At 50.9% G+C, this 24,436-nt stretch overlaps 1 protein-coding gene across 1 annotated transcript in view; it reads left to right on the top strand.

Moving 5' to 3' along the window:
- Positions 1-24,436, top strand: part of ENTREP2 (endosomal transmembrane epsin interactor 2) — a 121,778-nt gene that overhangs the window by 11,335 nt on the left and 86,007 nt on the right. The gene's annotated exons all lie outside the window — the stretch shown is intronic.

Raw genomic sequence — 24,436 nt, 5'->3', positions numbered from 1 at the left:
TTCATGGGTTCATGTGTTGTGTCAGCGGAAGACTTTTTGCCCCATGGGGGGAAATGCTGCCTTTAGCAGGAAGGATCTGCGGGGACTGATCCTCTTCTGTGCTAATATCCTCTCCATGTTTCTGTGCTAAGACATGCCATTTCTCCAGTCCGTTTGAAGATCAGTGCTCCGGTCTGTTGAACGCCGGATAAATCTGTCCAGATGTTGGGCGGCCGCCTTTCTACCTACAGCGCAAATCCGTGCCTTCCGAATACGGTACTCCAGTAAATGATCTCCATCTCCGGGGATACAAATCTGCGATAAGAAATAAACAAGCCAATATTAACTGCTGTAGTGTATTATAACGCAGCGTACCCCAGGGAAGGTTCTTGGGAAATCAATACTCCTTATTACTCACCAGCTCTATTTATTTTATTTTGGGGCCAAAAAGAAAAAAAATTCAGTGGAAGACTGAGCGGACGGGTGGGGGAAGACGCATTTTGAAATCTTATCCAGCTAACTTGAATAGTCAAACTGTCTGGCAGGCCTTCTGGAAACACCAGACGTTGGGCTGCTCACTCTGTTTGCGAGGCTGAGCGTTTTCCACCGGCACTCATCCAGAAGCCCATGGGTGGCCAGGATGCGGTTCGGGAGCCCCCCCACCCCCCGCACGGCTCTCGAAGCGCTCGGCTTCTGCTTTGGCTCGCTTAGGTGAATCTCCTTCGGTTGTTTATTCTGCAGGCGCGAACGAGCATATGAAGCCGCTGGACGTAGAGGGAGGCCAAATCGAGCTCGGTAACGTCTCCGTTTACCCGGCAGCGGTCCACTAAAGCCCAGGGTAGGGTCCTACCCGAGATCCTTGGATGGGCGATGGCGGGGATTGAACTTGAGACTTTCTGCATGCAAACAGGGACTCTAGGATCTTGGGCTATGAAGCCGTGGCCTCTCCGAGTTTTTCCTCCAGTTCCTCTCTGAAGAGGTGGGTTCATTGCTGGACAGGCAGAAGCAGTCCTAAAGAAGCAGGCCTCAAGGTCCAACTGCCTTTGCGTGTGGTTATAGCAAAGGCAAAGTACTGTCCAAAGTTTGGGCGCCAGATCCTTTGGTGCTTAACGCAAACCACCCGAGTCTGTTCTCCAACATCTCTTTTTGGAGAAGGCACATTCCATAGGGCTGCAGTGTGACTAGGGTTGCCAACCTCCAGGTAATAGCTGGCGATCTCCTGCTTTTACCACTGATCTCCAGCCGATAGAGATCGGTTTCCCTGGAGGAAATGGCCGCTTTGGCCGTTGGACTCTATGGCGTTGAAGTCCCTCCCCTCCCCAAATCCCGCCCTCCACAGGCTCCACCCCAAAAACCTCCCGCCAGTGGCGAAGAGGGACCTGGCAACCCTAAATGTGACCCTTAGATGGGGTGGCCCAAATTATCTTTGACCAGCAGGTTGTTGTTGTTTTTGCCAACTCTCTCCCTTTTCCCGATTCAACCTGCCTGGCCATGGAAATCCGTGCTTTGTCTAAGCTCCTGGTAGGGCTGCTGTGATGCACTCTTACTGGGGCTCCCCTTGAAGACTGCTCAGAGACGATCTCGTCTATTCTAAAACAGCGGTGCTGGCTGCGAGTCGGTGTCAAGCTGGTTGTAACTTACGGCCCTACGTGGCCTGGCCCCCATGTCTCTAAAGGACCATCTCTCTCCACTGTCGCCTTCTAGAGCAGGGTTTCCCAGCCTGTGGGTTGGGACACAGAAGTGGGTCGCCAAGCCCCTGTGAGTGGGTCGCGGGCCAGCCCTCTCTGATGGTCACCCCTGCCCTTTCCATTGAGAGCCAGCGTGGTGAAGAGCGGTGGTTTGGAGTGGTGGGCTCTGATATGGAGGTTTGGTTCCCCCACTCCTCCCCACGAGCGGCGGAGGCTTATCTGGTGAACCGGGTTGGTTTCCCCCACTCCTCCACATGAAGCCAGCTGGGTGACCTCGGGCTAGTCACACTCTCTCAGCCCCACCTACCTCACAGGGTGTCTGTTGTGGAGAGGGGAAGGGAAGGTGATTATAAGCTGGTTTGATTCTTCCTTCAGTGGTAGAGAAAGCTGGCATAGAAAAACCAACTCTCCTCCTCCTCTGTATTTTGGAAACCAAGATCTGACCCTGGAAACAGTATCTACCATGTCATGCATTAGTTAGCATTTTTTCTTCACTGCATGTACATGTTGATCATGTAAAAAATGCCCTGATGGTTACTAGAGTGAGAATCTTAAGGGTGGGGGTTTAGAGGGAGGAATGGAGAAGGAGAGGGTGGTCAGAGGATGGAATATAACCCGTACATACAAAGGCTGTGCATGTCAGATCGCCGCTTGCTTGGGGGGTCGTAGTGGGAGCAGCTGCACCCTTTGTGCGATGCGTGTTGGTTTCTCAAAAACGTCCAGCTAGCCACTGTAGGAAATGGAATGCAGAACTAGACGGGTGCCGAGCTCACCGTTGGCCCGGGGCGCCCAAAAATCTTGGGCCAGCCTTGGATGGGTCACCTTACCACGTAGATGTGGACTTGTGGGTCACCGAACCAAAAAGGTTGGGAGCCGCTGTTCTAAGGGGTGGAAGGACTCAGTTCTCGGGGAGTGCGGATCAACATCTCTCTTCCCTGGTAGCTGTCCTTGGTCCTGCAGAGTCAGAGTTTGGCCGTGCTTCTCTTAACCTTGTGATTCCAGGCCTGTTAGCAGGAATCGGTTACCTGGCCTGACATTCTAGTTTAACATTCGTTGGCCTGGGTGTTGGATGGGATGGTGTTGGTTTTCCATGCGTGGTGTAGTGCTTAAGAGCGGTGGTTTGGAGCGGTGGAGTCTGATCTGGAGAACTGGGTTTGATTCCCCTCTCCTCCACGTGAGCGGCGGAGGCTAATCTGGTGAACCGGGTTGGTTTCCCGACTCCCAGAGAGAACCAGTTTTCAATGTTTTCAAATGTATAAGCCAGTTTTCAATGTAAAGGAAACACTAGAGAGCCAGCGTGGTGTAGTGGTTAAGAGCGGTGGTTTGGAGCGGTGGACACTGATCCGGACAACTGGGTTTGATTCCCCACTCCTCCACATGAGCGGCGGACTCTAATCTGGTGAACCGGATTCAATTCCCCACTCCTCCACACGAAGCCAGCTGGGTGACCTTGGGCTGGTCACAGTTCTCTTAGAGCTCTCCCAGACCCACCTACCTCGCAGGGTGTCTGTTGTGGGGAGGGGAAGGTGATTGTAAGCCAGTTTGAGTCTCCCTGAAGTGGTAGAGGAAGTCAGCATATAAAAACCAACTCTTCTTCATCCTGCCCGGTCCTATCCAGGCAAGAACGCCACAGCCGCCATGTCTCTCTTTCCGGTCCCGCCGTTCGCCGTCCGATTTCTCGATAAACACGCTAATTAGAATGTCTCAGAGATGGATGAACTTCCTTTGTCTTAAACGACAGTCTCTTGGGGCGGGAACCGCAGAGACGAGACAGCCGCGGGACAGATGGATCCCCTGATGTTGGCTAATAGGCGCGCTTGACACGTTCTCCTTTGTCGAGAGGAAGGGAAACCACTTTAAAAAATATCAGCTGCTCAAGCTGTCTGAAGTGACTAATGATTTAAAAATTAAGGACATGAAAAACTTTTTGTGGTTTTTTTTTTTTTTTACACCCTACGTGCCAAGTTCCTTGTAAGATGTGGAGCCTTCTCTTTTTCCTCTTTTTATTTTGTGCCATAACTGTTCTGTGTTCACGCCAGCCACAGTTCCTTGCAAGCAGAGATAGACCTTCTTCTCCGTTCCTGCTGATATTTGGAGTCAGCTGGCCAATCGGAAGCAGGCTGGCACAGTGGGAAGGCAGCTGGTGGGTTCCTTTTGGCCCAGCTGCGGGGCTGCTTCCAAGAAGCGCTGCTCGTGTCGACAGAGAAAAGAACGATTAAGGGAACGGGCTGCGGCTCAGTGGTAGAGCATCTGCTTGGCATGCAGAAGGTCCCAGGTTCAATCCCCAGCATCTCCAGTTAAAGGGACCAGGCAAGGAGGGGATGGGAAAAACCTCCGCCTGAGACCCTGGAGAGCCGCTGCCGGCCTGAGTAGACAGTCCTGACCCTGATTCAGTATAAGGGGCTGTGGCTCAGTGGTAGAGCATCTGCTTGGCATGCAGAAGGTCCCAGGTTCATTCCCCAGCATCTCCAGTTAAAGGGACTAGGCAAGGAGCTGATGGGAAAGACCCCTGCCTGAGACCCCAGAGAGCCGCTGCCGGTCTGAGTAGACAATACTGACTTTGATGGACCGAGGGTCTGATTCAGTCAAAGGAAGCTTCATGTGTTCATGTGGTTAAAATCAACTTATTGTTTGTTCTTGGGTGAGGCTGGGTTATAGGGAGTTACGTTTTGGGGCAAGGAGTTATGGATGGATGGATGGATGGATGGATGGATGGATGGATGGATGGATGGATGGATGGATGGGTGGATGGGTGGGTGGATGGATGGATAGGTGGATGGATGGATAGGTGGGTGGATGGATGGATGGATGGATAGACAGACAGACAGACAGACAGACAGATAGACAGATGGACAGATAGACAGACAAGAAAAGCCCTGCTGGATCAGACCAAGGCCCATCAAGTCCAGCAGTCTGTTCACACAGTGGCCAACCAGGTCCCTCCAGGAAGCCCACAAATAAAACCTTGTGAAAACAAACTCTCCACGACTAAGTATCAGAGGAAATCGAGGTGGTCTCAGAATTAATGACTCTCCGCCGTGACAACGCTGTTGCCTATTTTGATGGTATTAAAATTCTCACGCGGATAATAAAAAAACCCCAGACAATCTAATGAAAACCTGGGCGATCATATTGTAATAATCCAATTTCTGAGCTCGTGCTTTGCAAATATTTGTGTTGTTTTGAATACGGGCTATTTAAGATATCACAGCTAATAAGTGTTCTTGTCAAATTTTCAAGCGTTCACCCAGCGCTTAGTGCTTCTTGACATTTTGACAAAGCGTTTAGAAAAAAATATATAAAAGGCTTTTACGTGAGCATTCAGTTTCAATGTACAGGATGAGGATTGCTTAATGGGTTATTAACTGACGGTTGCGTTCTTGGGAATAACTCTCCAGGAAGCTCTCTGGGGGCAGGCCGGTGGAAATTAATAAGGGGTTTCCAAGATCCAATAAATAAAAAGCTTAGATTAGGACAGGTTTGCTCGCCCAAAGCCAGGTGACTGTGCTTGAACAGGCAACATCTGGGGTGGTGGAAAATGCTGTGAATTTGGAACCGATGCATGGCAATCCGTGGTGGGGTTTTCAAAGCAAGAGACATTCAGAGGTGGTTTGCCATTGCGTGCCTCCGCACATCGACCCTGCCTTGGTGATCCTCCATCTGAATATTTACCAGGGGCGGCCCTGCTTAGCTTCCATGATCTGACAAGGTTGGTTAGGCTGGGTTTGAACAGTTGTGGGAAATGCATGAAGTTGCAGCCAATTGATGGTGACCCCATGCGGTTTTCAAGGCAAGAGGCGAACGGGGGTGGTTTGCCATTGCCTGCCTCTGCGTAGCAACCCTGGACTTCCTTGGTGGTCTCTCACCCAAGTACTAATACTCAGGGGAGAGGCTGTGGCTCAGTGGTAGAGCATCTGCTTGGCACGCAGAAGGTCCCAGGTTCAATCCCCGGCATCTCCAGTTAAAGGGACTAGGCAGGTAGGTGATGGGAAAGACCTCTGCCTGAGACCCTGGAGAGCCGCTGCCGGTCTGAGCAGACAATACTGACTTTGAGGGACCAAGGGTCTGATTCAGTAGAAGGCAGCTTCATGTGTTCATGTGGTGTAGTGGTTAAGAGCGGTGGTTTGGAGCGGTGGAGTCTGATCTGGAGAACCGGGTTTGATTCCCCACTCCTCCACATGAGCGGTGGAGGCTAATCTGGTGAACTGGATTTGTTTCTCCACTCCTCCACATGAAGCTAGCTGGGTGACCTTGGGCTGGTCACAGTTCTCTTAGGGCTCTCTCAGCCCCACCTACCTCACAGGGTGTCTGTTGTGGGGAGGGGAAGGGAAGGCGATTGTAAGTCAATTTGATTCTTCCTTAAGTGGTAGAGAAAGTCGGCATAGAAAAACCAACTCTTCTTCTACTACTACTACTAGCCAGGGCCGACCCTGCTTAGCTTGCAAGACCTGATGAGATCGGGATAGCCTGGGCCATCCAGGTTGAGCCAAGAGATGAACAGAGGTGGTTTGCCTGCCTCTGCCTAGCAACCCCGGACTTCCTTGGTGGTCTCCCATCCAAGGACTAATGAGTACTGACCCTGCTGAGCTTCCAAGATCTGATGAGATCGAGCTAGCCTGGGCCATCCAGGTCAGGACAAGTCTCGAGTACAGTGGTTTTATTACCACTTTAGCTGTCATTAGATAGGATGTCCAACCTTGTTTGACAAAACGGATGGATGTAAAAGATCGGGAATCTCATTTGCTTCCCCCTGGGCATTGTGGCCGGCCCCTTCCACCGGAGATCCATAGATTTCCCAAACGAATCTTTAAACCAGGTTTGCTGTCTCTGTGTTTCTCGACTTCTCTCCGCCGGTTCTCGCACTCTGCAATCCACGCTGAATCTGCAGGACGCGGAGAAAGCTGAGCTTTGCCAACGCGACATTTTTCTCGGAAGGCCTGCAGTTGTTTGAGCGGGCGGCGACAGCTTTTCTTATTTTGCCGCGTGGCTGGCGTACGGGTCAATAAAACAATCCCGAGGGATTCGAGGCAGCCGATCATTAAAACCCTGTCTTGTGGCCAGCCTAGGAAGACATCTGTGTTTTTCTGCTAAAGGGGCCAGATTATCCCGCTTATGAAATAAGATACTTCGAGCAAGAAAGCGCAGGCTGCCTTATGCCTTATTGATTTCTCCGTCTCTTTCTTAAAATATATAATTTTTTTTTACAGATAACTGGAGCCAGTTTGCTTATTTCCAAGAAGGGAGGGTTGTCGGCCTCCTGGGATTTTAAATCTGGCTTTTTCAGAGGCAGGGTATTCAGGCAGTTCAGATCGGCTGATCTCGGTGCAGTCCCCCCCACCCCACACACATACCTTTAGTTCTTCTTTTCCTCTGCTCACATATCCTCCCAGTCCGGTCCTTATTGTTTTGTTTTAAATGAAAAGTTGAGATGGAAAAGAAGCCCGCCGCGAGAGGGTTTGTGTAGGGATGGTACTGTGACGCAAGACGGGTCGTGCGCATACGGGCTGGGGGGGAGACACGGGGTCAGCGCAGAACTGGGAACTCAGCTCCGCGAAACCGAATTGCAGGTAATTGCAAATAATTGCGGAATTATGGGTGGAAATTAATGACATACCTTGCTGTCGCTGGGGCCGTACAAATTACGATAATGTGGCTCGCTCCGATATATTTCAAATGCAACAATTAAGTCTATAATTATTGTCATGAATGTCTCGGTTTAGGCAAAAATTGAATGGGGAGATGGTAATTAGCCGAGCAGAGTGAGGCCACCGGGCTGTAATTTGTCCTTTTGTGGCTCGGCGCGTATTTCTTGCTTTATTTATTCTTTACTTCATTTATGCCCTGCCTTTCGCCCCAATTGGGTCCAAAGCTGCTTACGTCGGTCCCCTTGCCTCCCTTTTGTCCTCACAACAACCCTGCGAGGTAGGCTAGGCTGTGTGACCGGCCCGCGGTCACCCAGCAAGCTTCCATGGCGGAGTGGGGGATTCGCCCCTGGGTCTCCCGGACACTAGTTCAGTACTCGGACCACTACACCGCAGTGGCTTTCTGTATCACGTTCAATGTGATCACTCTCTTGAACACTGAGATACCGAAACGGGACTTGGTCCCCGTGTTCAAGGCACTGCTGGTTGTTGCCCTTTTGAAAATAGATTGAAAAAAAAGGCAGGAGCCGTGGGGAGGGGCTGTGGCTCAGTGGCAGAGCCTCTGCTTGGCATGCAGAAGGTCCCAGGTTCAATCCCCGGCATCTCCAGTTAAAGGGACAAGACAAGCAGGTGATGTGAAGGACCTCTGCCTGAGACCCTGGAGAGCTGCTGTCGGTCTGAGCAGACAATACTGACTTTGATGGACCAAGGGTCTGGTTCAGTATAAGGCAGTACGTTCATATGTTCAACACAGGAAGCTGCCTTCTACTGAATCAGACCCTTGGTCCATCAAGTATTGTCTACTCAGCGGCAGCGGCCCTCCAGGGTCTCAGTCAGGGGTCTTTCCCATCACATACCTGCCTAGTCCCTTTAACTGGAGATGCCGGGGATTGAACCTGGGACCCTCTGCATGCCAAGCAGAGGCTCTGCCACTGAGCCACGGCCCCTCCCCTGAGTCGTCTTTCTGCCTGCGGTCGTGGGGGTTGTGGGACGCTTTGCAGTTGAGGCAGGAAATGTAGGAGCGGGTGGGCTAGAAAGACTGGGGGAGAGGGCAGCTGTTCGGTGGGGTTTGCTCTTCCCGTTCCTGCTTCCTGTGAGGTCCCCCCCCCACCTCCGTTTGTCAGGTGGCAGAGGAAGGAGGCTTATCAATGCGATGTAAATGCCAGCGTGCGGTGAAGGGGGGGTTGTAATAAACCTCTGAGCCGTCTCAGGAACATTTTCGTGCAAAACTGTAATTGAATTCCGAAGCATGGAGTTTCTCGCAATATTTGCATTGATTTGCCTTAAAGGATACGCCGAGGGCTGGCCAATTGTATAGGGCGTTGGGCTGCTTAAAAGATCAGGATGAACGGATGCTTTTAAGAGAAGTCACGATGGAATTCATTTGAGAGCCTCGAGAGATTATTCGATGTATTCCTCTTGAGATCTGTAGGTTGAGTTAGCAGCCAGAGCTCAGTCTGGAGAATAGCATTCACTGCCAGCCTGTTCACACACACATGAACGCATGAAGCTGCCTTATACTGAATCGGACGCTTGGTTCATCGAAGTCAGTATTGTCTACTCAGACTGGCAGTGGCTCTCCAGGGTCTCAGGCAGGGGTCTTTCACATCACCTACTTGCCTGGTCCCTTTAACTGGAGATGCCAGAACCTGGGACCTTCTGCATGCCAAGCAGAAGCTCTACCCACTGAGCCTCAGCCTCTCTCCATGGCTCTCCAGGGTTTCAAGCAGGGGTCTTTCCCATCACCTACCTGCCTCGTCTTTTTAACTGGAGATGCCGGGGATTGAACCTGGGACCTTCTGCATGCCAAGCAGATGCTCTACCCACTGAGCCACAGTATCCGCCAGGCATCCTGGGCAGTCACGCACACTCACAAAATGTGCTTCCTTTGCTTTCCTTCGGCAGGGCCCTTCTGGGTGCATTAGAGTGGAGAGCCGATCGTTTTCACAAAGCCGGGAGGCCCCGGGTCTCTGAGCTGTTGCATTCCCCCCCCCCCACGCCTTAATTACAAGAGGGCACAGAGGGGCCCCTCAGCGCTGCACAGTAAGCCAGGCTGCTTGATAAAGCAAACAGCGCTGAATAAAGCTCCCCCCCCCCTTCGGTAAGCAAAGCATTTTGCAAACTCAGCTACGAGCATGCGAGCGAAGCCGTTGCAGGAAACGCTGGCTTGTTTTTCCTCCAAGAAGGCTTCAGAATGGCCTCCTGTTTCCCTCCCCCCTGCATTAGTGGAGGGGCTGTGGCTCAGCGGTAGAGCCTCTGCTCGGCACGCAGAAGGTCCCAGGTTCCATCCCCGGCATCTCCAGTTAAAGTACCAGGCAGTAGGTGATGGGAAAGACCTCTGCCTGAGACCCCGGAGAGCCGCTGCCAATCTGAGTAGACAGTACCGACGACTACTAGCCATAGTGTCCAAAGGGAACCTCCCCGTTTAGAGGTAGCAAACCTCTGAATCCCAGTGCCAGGAGGAAACATAAGGGGAAGGCCTTGGCCTCTATGCCCTGGACCTCCAGAGGAACTGGTTGGACTCTTCATGAGACGGGATGCTGGACTAGATGGACCACTGGTTTGATCCAGCAGGGCTCTTCTTATGTTCTCATGAAGGCCTCGGTCTCTATGCCCTGTTGTGGGACCTCCAGAGGACCTGGTAGGCCACTGTTTGAGACAAAATGCTGGACTAGGTGGACCACTGGTCTGACCCAGCAGGGCTCTTCTGATGTTCTCATGAAGGGCTCGGCCTCTATGCCCTGTGGTTGGACCTCCAGAGGAACTGGTCGGCCACTGTGTGGGACAGGATGCTGGACCAGACGGACCACTGGTCTGATCCGGCAGGGCTCTTGAATCTGTTCCTCTGGCAAGCTGGTTTGTAAGCCAGAAATAGGGGGAGGGGAAGAGAAGGGCATGGGTGGGTTGCAGATGCCCGATCAGGTGGTAAGCAACCATTATCCATGGACAGCCAGATCTTTTGATTCACCCGATAGTTCTCTCTTTGTCCAGAGTGACAAGAGCCCTGCCTGCTATTAAGGAGAAGGAAATTAGCTACCTAGTTGCCCTGGTTGTCTGAAGGAGGAGGCAATTGACATTCCAGCATGGTGTAGCGAGAACCAGTGTGGTATAGTGGTTAAGAGCGGTGGTTTGGAGTGATGGAGTCTGATCTGGAGAACCGGGTTTGATTCCCCGCTCCTCCACAGTAGCGGAGGAGGCTAATCTTGTGAACCGGGTTTGACTCCCCCACTCCTCCACATGAAGCCAGCTGGGTGACCTTTGGCAAGTCACAGCTCTCTTAGAGCTCTCCCAGGCCCACCTACCTCACAAGGGTGACTGTTGTGGGGAGGGGAAGGGAAGGTGATTGTAAGCCGGTTTGATTCTCCCCTAAGTGGCAGAGAAAGTTGGCATATAAAAACCTACTCTTCTTCCTCCTCTTCCTCTTCTTCCTGAGATAGGCCAGTACACATGAACACATTGAAGCTGCCTTATACTGAATCAGACCCTGGGTCCATCAAAGTCAGTATTGCCTACTCAGACCGGCAGCTGCTCTCCAGGGTCTCAGGCAGGGGTCTTTCACATCACCTACTTGCCTAGTCCCTTAACTGGAAATGCCAGGGATTGAACCTGGGACCTTCTGCATGCTAAGCAGATGCTCTACCACTGGGCCACAGCCCTCCCTCCTCCTTTTCCTCCTCCTCCTCCTCCTCCTTCATATGGCAGAGGTTTAGACCTCCATGGGTGCAGGGGTTTCACGGGCTGCAGCTGGACAACTTACAGACAGGGGTACTTCCGATGTGCCCTCTGTGGAGCATAGCTTGGAGCAGGTCAGTGGGGAAAAACATTTGCGTAATGAAGAGAATGGCATAACGATCTGGAATATACCGCAGGGCTAGATTTTTGTGTCCAGACGAGGCTCCGATGGCAACATGGGAAATTGGGCTGGATCGGATTGCCATTTTTTGATCCGAGCAATTTTCTTCCTTTACCGGTATCGAGTGGTTCAGGGTGCATCGTGGAGAAGCGAGATAGATAAAACACCCTCTCTTCTTTGGGTCGGCTGAGGCTCCATCGCTCAAAAACTAGGATGAAACGGAGGGCAGCACACCCTGAGCAGTTTCTGAAATTGACTGTTTTTTACTTAGTGCTTTCGGAAGCTAAAAATTACCGCCCCCCCCCCCAGCCCCTCCGGGTGTGATGCTTCAGCATTGTGTCGATTCATTTCCTCTCTCCAGGGCAGATTTTTGGAACATCAGCTCTCCCCTTGAACTCGCAGCAGGTTCCTTGGGAAATGTTCTGCCCCATTAGTCAATCTGCTCTTGAAACGGTGTCCGGAGGACAAGATGGCATCTGTGAATGTGAGATCTCTGCAGTTTCCAAGCATTATGTCTTGGGAGGACCTAGAGAAAAACAAGAATAAAAAAGGCCCGTGGAGCAGAATTAATGGCCGTAGTTTCCCCCCCCCCCCATGTCGGCACAAATATTTCTTGCTAGGAGAAAACATGTACCAGAATAAAAAATCCATGCTCCAGAATAACATTGTCCAGTTTGGGATTATGAAGAGGTAGGGCTTGACTACTTGTGATGTGGTTTATGGGTCTGCCCTGTTTCCTGTTGAGCCGCGGGGGCACAGGCAGTTCCGTGGGGGGACCCCATTGGGACTGGGACCACGGCAAGCAGGGAGAAGGGGTTTAAGGCTAACCCCTCGGCATTTTCCTAATTTGAAACAACCCTGGATTCCCCCCCCCCCAAATCCAGAGCAGCCCCCAAGGGCTTTTGGCACCCTGGGCAAACTAGAGGATTTTGGTGTTATCCCTCCCCCCTCCCCCATTCAACATAAATGCACAAACATAAGGAAGCTTTAACTGTTTCATTTCAATGGCTGCAATCGTAAACATGCTTACTTGAGAGTAAATCTCATTGAACATAGCAATACTGGCTTCTGAGGAGGCATGATAGAATGCATAGGAGGAGCGCTAGTTTGGCTCCATCTCTGCCATGCAACCTGGGTCCAGCGTGGTGTAGTGGTTAAGAGCGGTGGTTTGGAGCTGTGGACTCTAATCTGGAGAACCGGGTTTGATTCCCCCACTCCTCCTCGACATGAGCTGCGGAGGCTGATCTGGTGAACCAGGTTGGTTCCCCCACTCCTACACATAAGGCCAGCTGGGTGACCTTGGGCTAGTCACACTCTCAGCCCCACCTACCTCACAGGGTGTCTGTTGTGGGGAGAGGGAGGGAAGGCGATTGTGAGCCGGTTTGAGTCTCCCTTAAGTGGTAGAGAAAGTCGGCATATAAAAACCAACTCTTCTTTTGCCACCTCCCCAGCTCTGGAGCCCCAGGCGATCGTCCTAGTTTTCCTACAGGTCAGGCCACCCCTGTTGGGAAAACTCGCATGCCTTTGGAAATCGATTAGGAAAACCTTCCAGGATTTTCTACAGGAAATAGCAACCATTCTTCGGTGCTATGATTTACTGTGTTTCGATCAGAGGAGGAATTCCAATAACGGCATTAGCAGGTCAGAGCATTATTAATAAACCATTATCGATAATTCCTGATAATTTGCAAATGAGTCATTGCAAACTTTTCCGATATATCGGCAACCGTCACACCGTGTAGGCCAAACATGCGTAACTGTCGTCAGAGTATATTCTCCTCTTGCAAATGGCATAAACTTCCCATGGCTGACCCAGGTCTGCTACTGCGTAATGTCTGAAACAGACGGCCCAGTTGGGGTGGGGAAACCGCGGTCGATCACACAGGCCTTTGGAAAATTTGCCCTTTTAGCCAAACTCTTGTTAGCAAGCGTGGTGTAGTGGTTAAGAGCGGTGGTTTGAAGCAGTGGACTCTGATCTGGAGAACCGGGTTTGATTCCCCACTCCTTCACATGAGCGGCGGAGGCTGATCTGGTGAACTGGGTTTGCTTCGCCACTCCTCCACTGGAAGCCAGTTGGAGGGCCTTGGGCCAGTCACTGCTCTCTTAGAGCTCTCTCAGCCCCACCTACCTCACAGGGTGTCTGTGGTGGGGAGGGGAAGGGAAGGCTATTGATAGCCGGTTTGATTCTCCCCTAAGTGGTAGAGAAAGTCGGTATATAAAAACCAACTCTTCTTCTTCTCCTCCTCCTCCTCCTTTTTCTTCTCCTTTTTCTTCTCCTTCTCCTTCTTCTTCTTCTTCTTCTCCTTCTTCTCCTCCTCCTCCTCCTCCCCCCTTCCTGTTGGGTTTCCGTGAGACTCCTGCTTGTGGAGTGGAAACCTTTCCCACTTGCGATTGGTGTTTTTTTATTCTGTGCTTGCAAAAGGAACAGCTAACTGGCCCGGAGACCTGGCAAGGGCCGAGGCAGCCTTAGTTTTGCATGAGAAAGGCCTCTGATGTAATGGAACGCTTTCCAACACGCCGTGCGCTTCCTGCAGGGCCCCGCGTTTGGAGCCCCTCGCTCCCAACTGGCAAGCGGCTTCTCCTTTCAAACCAGAAGCCCCACTGGACTCTTCAGGGCTCCCTCGTCGTAAAGCGGAGGCTTCAGACGCCTCTGGCTTGAGACAGGGGTGCGTCTGCATCAGCGCCAGCCCTGGAGGCGGGCTGGGCCCCCCGCGCCAGAGCTCTCTTAAGCTTTATGGGCGCTCAGAACCGCGTCCCGGCTGCGGAGTTCTGCCCCATCCATAACTCTCTGCGGCAGTAAACACCGCCTTTAAACTGGGGCCTGTGCACCGCTGCCAGTATCTCAAAATGGTTTCAAGGTGGTGTTTATGAACATGGCAGGGAGCCCTTTGGAGGCGCATCAGCATGCCGTTCTTCCTTCCCATGGAAGGATTTAGATCACAGTTCTGGTATTAGCAGGACAGATCTGTAGAAGAAGAAGAGTTGGTTTTTATATGCCGACTTGGTGTAGGAGTGGCTATGGCTCAGAGGCAGAGCCTCTGCTTGGCATGCAGAAGGTCCCAGGTTCAATCCCCAGCATCTCCAGTTGAAGGGAGTAGGCCAGTAGGTGATGTGAAGGACCTCTGCCTGAGACCCTGGAGAGCCGCTGCCTGTCTGAGTAAACAATACTGACTTAGATGGACCCAGGGTCTGGTTCAGTAGAAGGCAGCGTAATGTGTTCATGTGTTCACTTTCTTCCTCAAATGTGCTCTTGCAAACCCCATTGTCGACCTACCCAGGCTGGGAGAAGTGGCACCACCTGGGTCCCCTTTAGGAGAAGCCTCCCCTGGACGTGCCCTCTCGCATCCTTGCATGGACCTCCGTGCCGTGGCCTCAACTCCTTGCTTTCCCAACGCTTGTCTGTTGTCTTCTTCCATCCCCTCTTTCTCCCTCTCTCCGCTCTCTCCTCCTCGCCTTCCTTTTCTGCTTCCTTTCCCGCTATTTTGTCATCTGCCGTGCAATTGTAGTTACCCATTCCCTTTGTCCTCGGCAATGCTATGTTTATTTTATGCCGCGGTGTGTGTTACTAATCCATCCCCGGAGTATCGCTGTCTGGGAAGGCGCTTTCCTTTGTCCTATCCTGCGAAGCTCTAAACGGAAGCTCTTTCTGTCTGTGTTTCCTGTACTCTCTCTGAAGCGTCGAGCATCTTTGGGGGAATACTCAGGCTTCCTCTGCTTCATGGGGATCAGCATCAGCATCAATCTCAACGCCTTAGGCCAGGAGCGCTGGCCAGTTGGAACAGGTCCGAAGCTTACAAGCCAAGTATACTGTCTCCAGTACTGAGTGGCCCAATGGTTCTGGGTAACTCGTAAGGACAGTATGCTCAAGATGGTCACACCATTGGAGACCCCTGTTCTAAAGTTTTCCAGCACAAAGCAATAAATGTGTACAATTGCTTCAGTCGTGGGGCTTCCATAGAGGGAAAAATGCTTGCCAAGATACATACAACTGTACTGAAAATTAAATCAGTATACAAAATCGAACAAGTTGTAAGAACATAAGAAAAGCCCTGCTGGATCGGACCAAGGCCCATCAAGTCCAGCAGTCTGTTCCCACAGTGGCCAACCAGGTGCCTCTAGGAAGCCCACAAACAAGACTTCAACTACAACAGCAGCATCCTGCCTGTGTTCCACAGCACCTAATATAATGGGCATGCTCCTCTGATCCTGGAGATAATAGGTATGCATCATGACTAGTATCCATTTTTTCAGAAAACACTGTTCTAGGAGGTGTCACTGGTAACCAAGATCAAGTTAATTCCTGCCATCGTATTCCCTACTACTATGTATGGGTGTGAAAGCTGGACATTGAAGAAAGCTGATAGGAAGAAAGTAGATTCCTTTGAAATGGGGTGTTGGAGGAGAGTGTTATGGATACCATGGACTGCCAAAAAGACAAATCAGTGGGTTTTAGATCAAATCAAGCCTGAACTGACCCTAGAAGCTAAAATGACTAAACCGAGGCTGTCGTACTTTGGTCACATTATGAGAAGACAAGAGTCACTGGAAAAGACAATCGTGCTAGGAAAAGTTGAAGGCAACAGGAAAAGAGGAAGACCCAACAAGAGATGGATGGACTCAATCAAGGAAGCCACGGCCCTCAGTTTGCAACATCTGAGCAAGGCTGTCAATTATAGGACATTTTGGAGGACGTTGATTCATAGGGTCGCCATGAGTCGGAAGTGACTTGACTGCATTTAACACACACCCAGGAGATGTCATTCTTTCTGGGCTGGCTGTCCTTGAAACTTGAATACCTGCCAAGCAGCTGTCCCGCTGATCGGTGCCCACCAGCTGCACCCCAAAGGATGCCCTGCACCCCACAGCTCAGAGCTCTGCAGTTTCCGAAGAAGATTCTTGTCCTCGGCAATCTGCGAAATAAACATACCGCTTTGATTCTTGAAATGATAACTTTTGCGCAGTGCATCCTTCCTCGCCCACAACAAAGGCCTGTTCTTACCCAGGTGGATGGGTGTTTACATCTCAAGCTGCGCTGTTACGAGCACCTTTTAACTCCATTAAAGACGGGCGGGCAGGAAGCGGCAGTTCTTAAAAACTGCGTATCCACCCTCTTGAAAAACAAACCGGTCTCTATTGAAGGTGTCTTCACCTTTCCGGTTCTTTCCTGGGGCTTTGGAGTGTGCGGTTTTGACATCTTTGAGAGTCAAGGGATGCAAATTAGACATCAAAGAAAGGCTCAGAAACTGGTGGGGGAACGTTAAAGTGGTCAACGTCATTAAACGTTAGGGCGTGTCAGCCCAAAAAAGAAAGAATCAAAGGTAGACATTCCCACTTGCAGCTGCTGCATGGGGGTTCACGCTCAAATCTGACAAACTTTGGCTTAGTTGAGACTAAGAGTAGCTCATTCAATGCCAAGTGGAATTGTTCTCCAAAGGAGACACCGGAAAGAGGGGAGGGGCTGAGGTTCAGTGGTAGAGGATCTGCTTGGCCTGCAGAAGGTCCCAGGTTCAATCCCTGGCATCTCCAGTTAAAGGGACCAGGCAAGTAGGTGATGTGAAAGACCTCTGCCTGAGACCCTGGAAAGCTGCTGCCAGTCTGAGTAGACAATACTGAACCCGATGGACCAATGGTCTGGTTCAGTAGAAGGCAGCTTCATGTGTTCATGTATTATATGGGAGGGGGCCATGGCTCAGTAGTAGAGCCTCTGCTTGGCATGCAGAAGGTCCCAGGTTCAATCCCCGGCATCTACAGTTAAAAGAATTAGGCAACGGGTGTTCCAAAAGACCTCAGCCCGAGACCCTGGAAAGCCGCTGCCAGTCTGAGTAGACAATACTGACCTTGATGGACTAGTGTTCTGATTCAACCGAAGGCAGCTTTATGCGTTTATGTGTCCCTCCTGTAGAAATTTACGTGCACATTTCTTCTTGATTTGCCTGTTCGGCACCTTTTGGGATCCATCCCCTCTCCCTCTGCTTGGATCGTTTGTGATCGGATCTCGTTTTGTGCGCTGAAATGTGCAAAGAGCACATTTTCTTCTTGGGTTTCTGGGGTTAAACCCCCGGCACGCTTTATTCCTTCTCTTTGCACGCGCGGGTCTATATTTCTCTTAACCGAGGTTCCCAGCCGGTCATCTGCCTGAACCCTCCAGGGATTGCTTAAGAAGGCTAAATTGAGGAGAGTGCCAACAGAGGGCGGACCCTGGCTTCTGACCCTTGGTTCTTGGCTTGCCCTACAGCGGGCATAACAACAGAAATGCCTTTTGAAGGGGATGCTGGAGGCTCGAGGCCACAGCAGAAGGATGCAAAGGGCAGAAGGCCACAGATGCTGGAAAAGATAGTCTTGCCGTGCCGCTTCCTGACTTGTTTCCAGAGCAACCGTTCTTTCTCCAGGCAGGGGGACGCAAGCCCCTCCCCACTGATGGCATGTGATCAGTAGACCAGCGCCATTGTGTTCAAATGCCATTGAATTTTGGGGTATGCTTTCTGAGACACGATAGAGGTCTATAAAATTATGCATGGTTTGGAGAGAGCGGACAGGGAGAGGTTTTTCTCCCTCTCTCATTATACCAGAACGCCGGGGTCATCTGCTGAAGCTAGAGGGGGAGAGATTCAAAACAGAGAAAAGGAAGTATTTTTTCACACCTCGCATTGTTAAATTGTGGAACTCCCTGCCCCAGGATGTGGTGATGGCTGCCAACTTGGAAGGCTTGAAGAGGGGAGTGGACATGATCATGGAGGATGAGGCTATCCACGGCTACTAGTAAAAAAGGATACTAGTCATGATGCATACCTCTTCTCTCCAGAATCAGAAGAGCATGCCGAATATATGAGGGGCTGTGGAACGCAGGCAGGATGACGCTGCGGCAGCCGTCTGGTCTGGGGGCTTCCTAGAGGCCCCTGGTTGGCCCCTGTGTGAACAGACCTCTGGACTTGATGGGCCTGGGTCTGACCCAGCAGGGCTTTTCTTATGTTCTTATGTGCTCCTGGGTCCCTTCAGCATGTTGGGCTTTCCCCGTTTCTCCCCCGAAACGGCTCCTAACGAGGCTTCCCCGGCATCTGCAGCAAGCTGCGGATGACAGGCGTCAAGCGGTTGACAGTCCAGCTACCTGCTGGTTGTCTTGTATGGTTCGTGTTCTCAGCTGTCGGTGTATGAGATTCCCAATTACCTCTTGGGGCTTCACCTGCCAGTCACTGAGCGGAATACCTCTCAGATTCTTTCGCCTTAATTTGGGCGCACAGTTACGATTTCGGCAGCCATCCTGCGTTGAGGAACCGTCCCAGCCTCGTGACTCATTCTCCCCCCCTTTTTGCAAGTCACCTGAAGCGGTTTGGTTCATAGAATCCTAGAGTTGAAAGGTACCTCCAGGGTCATCCAGTCCAACTCACTGCACAATGCTGGGAATTCACAATTGCCTCCCCCCATGCCCCCAGTGACCCTTGCTCCATGCCCAGAAGACGGCAAAAATTCTGGTTGCCAGCGACCCATGGATCACTTCCTAGCAATGCCTGCATCTTAGGAATATAAGAACATAAGAAAAGCCATGCTGGATCAGACCAAGGTGTATCAAATCCAGCAGTCTGTTCACACAGGGGCCTCTAGGAAGCCCACAAATAAGACGACTGCAGCAACATTTATCCTGCCTGTGTTCCAAAGCACCTAAGATAATAGGCCTGCTCCTCTGATACTGGAGAGAAGAGGTATGCATCATGACTATTATCCAGTTGGAGTAGCAGCCATGGAGAGTCCTCTCCTCCATGAACATGCCCACTCCCCTCTTCAAGCCTTCCAAGTTGGCAGACATCACCACATCCTGGGGCAGGGAGTTCCACATGTGATCCTGGAGCAGGCTGGCAGGCTGGCTGGACTCCATGTGTTGCTGGCAGCGTTGGTTCTCCCACCTGCACGGCTTGGTTCAGCCAGGCTGTGTAGGACTCCTCCTCCAGCACAAAACCCCGACCTTCACCTTTGTGGTTTCAGCCATTCTCCAACGTTTATCCTCACGCTACTGTGCCAGACCCCGTTTGCATCTTGCTTCTTTCCTTCTCCCTGCCATGAAACACAAGAATCTCACCTCTAACGCGGAACAAGATTAGATTTCACGTGTTGCATTTAATGTTTCTAACTATTTAAGACTCCTGGGCAGTATTTCTTGGCCATTTCAGAGGGAAGGGTCTGTGGACGGGCCGTGGCTCAGAGGTAGAGCATCTGCTTGGCATGCAGAAAGTCCCAGGTTCAATCCCCAGCGGCATCTCCAGTTAAAGGGACCAGGCAAGTAGGTGATGTGAAAGACCTCTGCCTGAGACGCTGGAGAGCCATGGAGAGGAGCCGTGGCTCAGTGGTAAAGCATCTGCTTGGTATGCAGAAGGTCCCAGGTTCAATTCCTGGCATTTCCAGTTAAAGGGACTAGACAAGTAGGTGATGCAAAAGACCTCTGCCCGAGACCCAGGAGAGCTGCTGCCAGTCTGAGTAGACAATACTAACTTTGATGGACTGAGGGTCTGTTTCAATATAAGGCAGCTTCATGTGTTCATGTGTTCAAAATGTACGGGAGGCTTCCTTCCATTTGCTTTAGGGGAGGGGGCTGTGGCTTAGTGGTAGAGCATCTACTTGGCATGCAGAAGGTCCCAGGTTCAATCCCCAGCGGCATCTCCAGATATAGGGACCAGGCGAGTAGGTGATGTGAAAGACCTCAGCCTGAGACCCTGGAGAGCTGCTGCCAGTGTGAGTAGACAACACTGACTGACCCCTCCCCACAACAAACACCCTGTGAGGTAGGTGGGGCTCAGAGAGTGCGACTAGCCCAAGGTCACCTAGCTGGCTTCGTGTGTAGGAGCAGGGAAACAAATCCAGTTCACTAGACTAGCCTCCTCCGCTCCTGTGGAGGAGTGGGGAATCAAACCCGGTTCTCCAGATCAGAGTCCACATCTCCAAACCCCACCGCTTTCTTAACAGAACCACCATTCTGAACCTCTGGGCTCTTTTTCTTTCTTTGCGTAACACCAAGCTAGCCTGACGTTCAGGTTGGGTAATGCCTGAGCGCATGCACATGTCAAATCAAAATCGGATTAAGTATGAAGTTTGCAATAGAAAACATTTGCCGGTAATTCGACCCTGAGACGTTTTAGCTTAATCCTGGTGGGTTTAATGCGCTACTGTATACTTCAGTTACGATAACGGAGTTCAGACTCCTTATTTGAAGTCGGGGTGTTGTCTGTGAGAGGGGGGCAGAGGATTTGGCTGCGCTTTCGGTTCCTGGCACGTGCTTCCGGGCTGTCTCCTGCAATTTGGGTGTTCAGGTTACATGTTTTGGCAGCGGGAGCTGCTCGCAACTTCCAGCATGCTTTGCACGATCCCCGGTGGTGGTTGTTTTCCCCCCCGCTGTCGATTTCTCTTGACACGGTCTGCAGTTATAACTTACCTCTGAGCAGATCAATGCTGTGTTTAATTACACAGAGATGCTGTTTGCGTCACCTGGGGCCAGAGCGTTCCCCGGCTGCGGGATCTGGTGCTAGGTCCCCCAAGATCCGTGGTCTTACCTTCCCTCTTATGCTTATCCTGGAAATGTCTAGAAGGGTCTTTCTCAGGGAAGATAGGCTGGAGGATTGAATTGCTTCCCTGTCCTAAGGGTGGCCCATGGGAATCCTACGCCTCCCTTTCTCTGTTGTGGGTGCATACCCTCTCCCTCCTTCGCTCTCCCACCTCCCTGAAGTATGACACTATGGCCATTTATTCATGGCAGGTTTTGCATTGGATTTGTCCCTCTATAGATGCACATTTTCCCCATCTGAATTCTCAAAACTCTGCATGGCGGCTTATTGTTGAGTTTTGAGAATATGGATGGGGGGAAAGTGCATGTAACGAGTGGCAAAGGGGCCGCTTCCTCGCGACACAGCAGGGCGACTTCCCCGCCCTAACTGAGGGCTCCCCAAATCCTTGGGCCGGCCCTGATGGGCAAAACCCGGATGCAGGTTCCGGCAAAGAAGCCTGTTATCACGGGAAAGGCAAAGGATAGAAAAGGCAGCGGTGGAGAAAGGAGAAGGAGATCCCAGTGGCAGACAGTTAATCATCCCTGGCAGCTGCGTGCACGGGCAGGTAAGCCGGCCGTCCTGCTCGCGACCGGCAGCCGGGGACTTGGTGCCTCTGCATCTGTTTCTATGGTGATTAGGACTAGATTAGTTCTGTGGACCGCAGTAGGTAAATGAGCAACGCCTGAGCAAAGATGATGCTGTGTTTGTTCGGCTGGGACGTACCGCGCCTGGGTTTGTGCATGTGAAACCCTTCCAGATTTGGTGCTGTTTTTCCCCCTGCTTCCCGCTAAGACGCTCTCTTTTGAATTGTCTTTGTCTTTCCGCATTAGCTCTGCCTTGAAAGCGTATTGTGAGCTACAAACGATGAAGGAATGGCTCTGTTTTATTTTATTTTATCTTTTTTTGTTTACTGAAGGATTTTTTTGGGAGGGATTTGGTTCTTTCTTTCCCACTATTGCTTTTAAATAAGGCGTGCTTTCAACCGGTGGCTGTGAGCCAAATAGGAACTCCCAACCCCCAAAACTCAATATTTGGATGCAAAGACGTTTGTATCCTGCGCATATGGGAATAGAGGTAGCATTTGAGAACACAGAACAACTGATTTTTGCTTGTCCGACTCCTTTCTCCAAGGACCTCAGAGTTACAAACATGGTTCTCCCTTTCTCCTTGTCGTCCTCACAACGCCCCGGTGAGGTAGGTTAGGCTGACAGAGTGACAGACCCAAGTTTACCCGAAGTGGGGATTTGAACCCGGATCGTCCAGAACCTAGTTCAACATTCTAACCGAGCTGATTCTCGTTGACTGAGCTGCCCATGTCTATTTGTACACCACTTATTTGGACACCATGTCTATTTGGACACACACGCTGCCAACCTCAGTCCTGGCCTGTTTCCCCTTGTTTGTCCAGCCCCTGGCTTTTCATGGCCTTGTGTTATCTTCTGCCTTGACGCTTTGGGTTTTAATGGCGTGACGGACGCTGCAGTCGTGAAATCTGTCGGGAATGTTTCTCCCCGCGCCTGCAAAAGGGTTTCCGTGCATGCTTTTTAATTGTTGTCAAGTTGCTTTAATGGATGCGGAACAGCGATTTGGCTTCCCCTCGCCATTAATTGCCTTGCGTAAGGGCGACGCTCGTCCGGACGCCTCTGATATTAAAAGGATTATTTCATGGAAGGAAGGACCCCGCATCCCATCCCAAGACAGCCCGAACGTCATGAGTCGGTCACGTCTGGCGATGAATTAAAGCCCATCAACGCCAACAGACAGGCGAAATTTCACTGTCTGGTAGGAATGAAATGGGACTCCGTAGTCATGCAATACCAAGAATAGCTGGCTCTGGCTCTCGAGTAACGCAGATTGATCGTGACTGGCTCTGCAAAAATGGAAATCGGTAGTCGTCCGAGTGATGGTTTGCACATGTGCCTTAATTGAGATTATACTTCCACGTTTGCAAACATCTGCACCGACTTTGGCTGCGTTAAAAGTCCGGCCAAGATGCAATCTGCTAGATGAGTTTAACGGGCTGGTTTGAGGTTGCGGCGGAATAGCCCTTCTCTGACCAGCCACAGAAATCTCTACATTCCATGCTTTAAAATAATAATAATAATAATAATAATAATATATTCTAGGTATTTTGTGGGCCCTCTCCATCCAGGCAGCCCAGCAGGGGCTCTGAGGTTGTCAAGGGAAGCCTAATCGCGGCAAGCGGCTGTTGGAGAATGTTGGGCTAGGTTTTGGGAGACCTGAGTTGAAATCCCCACTTCGCACGGAGGGCCCGTGGCTCAGTGGAAGAACATCTGCTTGGCACGCAAAAGGTCCCAGGTTCAATCCCCGGCATCTCCAGTTAAAGGAAGCAGGCGTGTAGGTGGTGTGAAAGACCCCTGCCTGAGACCATGGTGAGCCGCTGCCGGTCTGAGTAGACAATACTGACTTCGATGGACCAAGGGTCTGTTTCAGTGGAAGGCAGCTTCATGTGTTCGTGATCTCCCACCACACTCACTCCTGGGAACCCACATGATGGCTTTTCAGGAACCCCCCACTTGCTAGCTGGTAGTTTCTTACCCTTAACACTGCGCTGCCAACAGACCCATCGTTAGAGGTCTTAAAACACCTGGCCCCAACCACTTTCTGAAAACACCTTGGGGACCCCTGATGTTTAAGATTGGCTGAAAACTATCTTTCATAGAATAGAATCATAGAGTTGGAAGGGACCACCAGGGTCATCTAGTCCAACCCTCTGCACAGTGCAGGAAATTCACAACTACCTTCCCCCCCCACACACACACACCCAGTGACCCCCACTCCATGCCAAGAAGGTGGCCAAGGTGCCCTCCTTCTCATCATCTGCTTAAAGTCATAGAATCCGCATTGTTGACAGATGGCCATCTAGCCTCTGCTTAAAAACCTCCAGGGAAGGAGAGCTCACCACCTCCCGAGGAAGCCTGTTCTACTGAGGAACCGCTCTAACTCCTAGAAAGTTCTTCCTAATGTCTAGACGGAAACTCTTTTGATTTAATTTCAGCCCATTGGTTCTGGTTTGACCTTCTGGGGCAGCAGAAAACAACTCGGCATCCTCCTCTATATGATGGCCCTTCAAGTCCTTGAAGATGGTTATCATATTTATTCCAGAAAGACTTTTTCAAGTTTAGTTTGTCCCCGGTGACTGTAAGATTTTTAACTGCCGTTGCCCGTTAAAAAAAATTGTTTTGGATTTTAACATCGTAAGCTGCCTTGAGTGTGTGCTCTTAGCAGAAAGACGGAGTATAAATTAATAAATCAAAGGAAGCTTAGGCACAAAGTACTCGAATCCAGCAACATGTGGCATTGTCTTCCCTTTTTGTTCACCTTCCTTCTATTGCTTTTTCGCCTGGAACCTATAATATGCATCTCAGGAGTCTTTGATTAATTTTTTTTATTATCTTCCTACCAAGGATGATATAGCGAATATTTATACTGTTGGATATTTTATTGATTAGGCTGCCCGAGTCTTGCTTTGCAATATTAATACCCTCATTTCCCACTATAATTTATCAAGGCGCTCAGGGATGGGAAGGCAATTGAATTGGGTAGCGTAGGTCTTTTGCTGTTGCGTTTTAGGGAAACAAAGCCAGACCATTTGGAGAAATATTATTTTATTACACTGTCGCGGTCTTGGGGATCTACCCAGAGAACATTTGGTAGCTCTTTGTACCTTTCCTGTGAATGATCAGGACCAAGTGAGGGCCATTCCAGATTGTTACCGTTCCCTTG

The sequence above is a fragment of the Euleptes europaea genome, chromosome 20, assembly GCF_029931775.1.
Source record: "Euleptes europaea isolate rEulEur1 chromosome 20, rEulEur1.hap1, whole genome shotgun sequence".
In the NCBI taxonomy this organism is placed as follows: domain Eukaryota; kingdom Metazoa; phylum Chordata; class Lepidosauria; order Squamata; family Sphaerodactylidae; genus Euleptes; species Euleptes europaea.
Note: the sequence above shows the minus strand (reverse complement) of the source record. Positions and strands in the feature narration are given on the sequence as shown.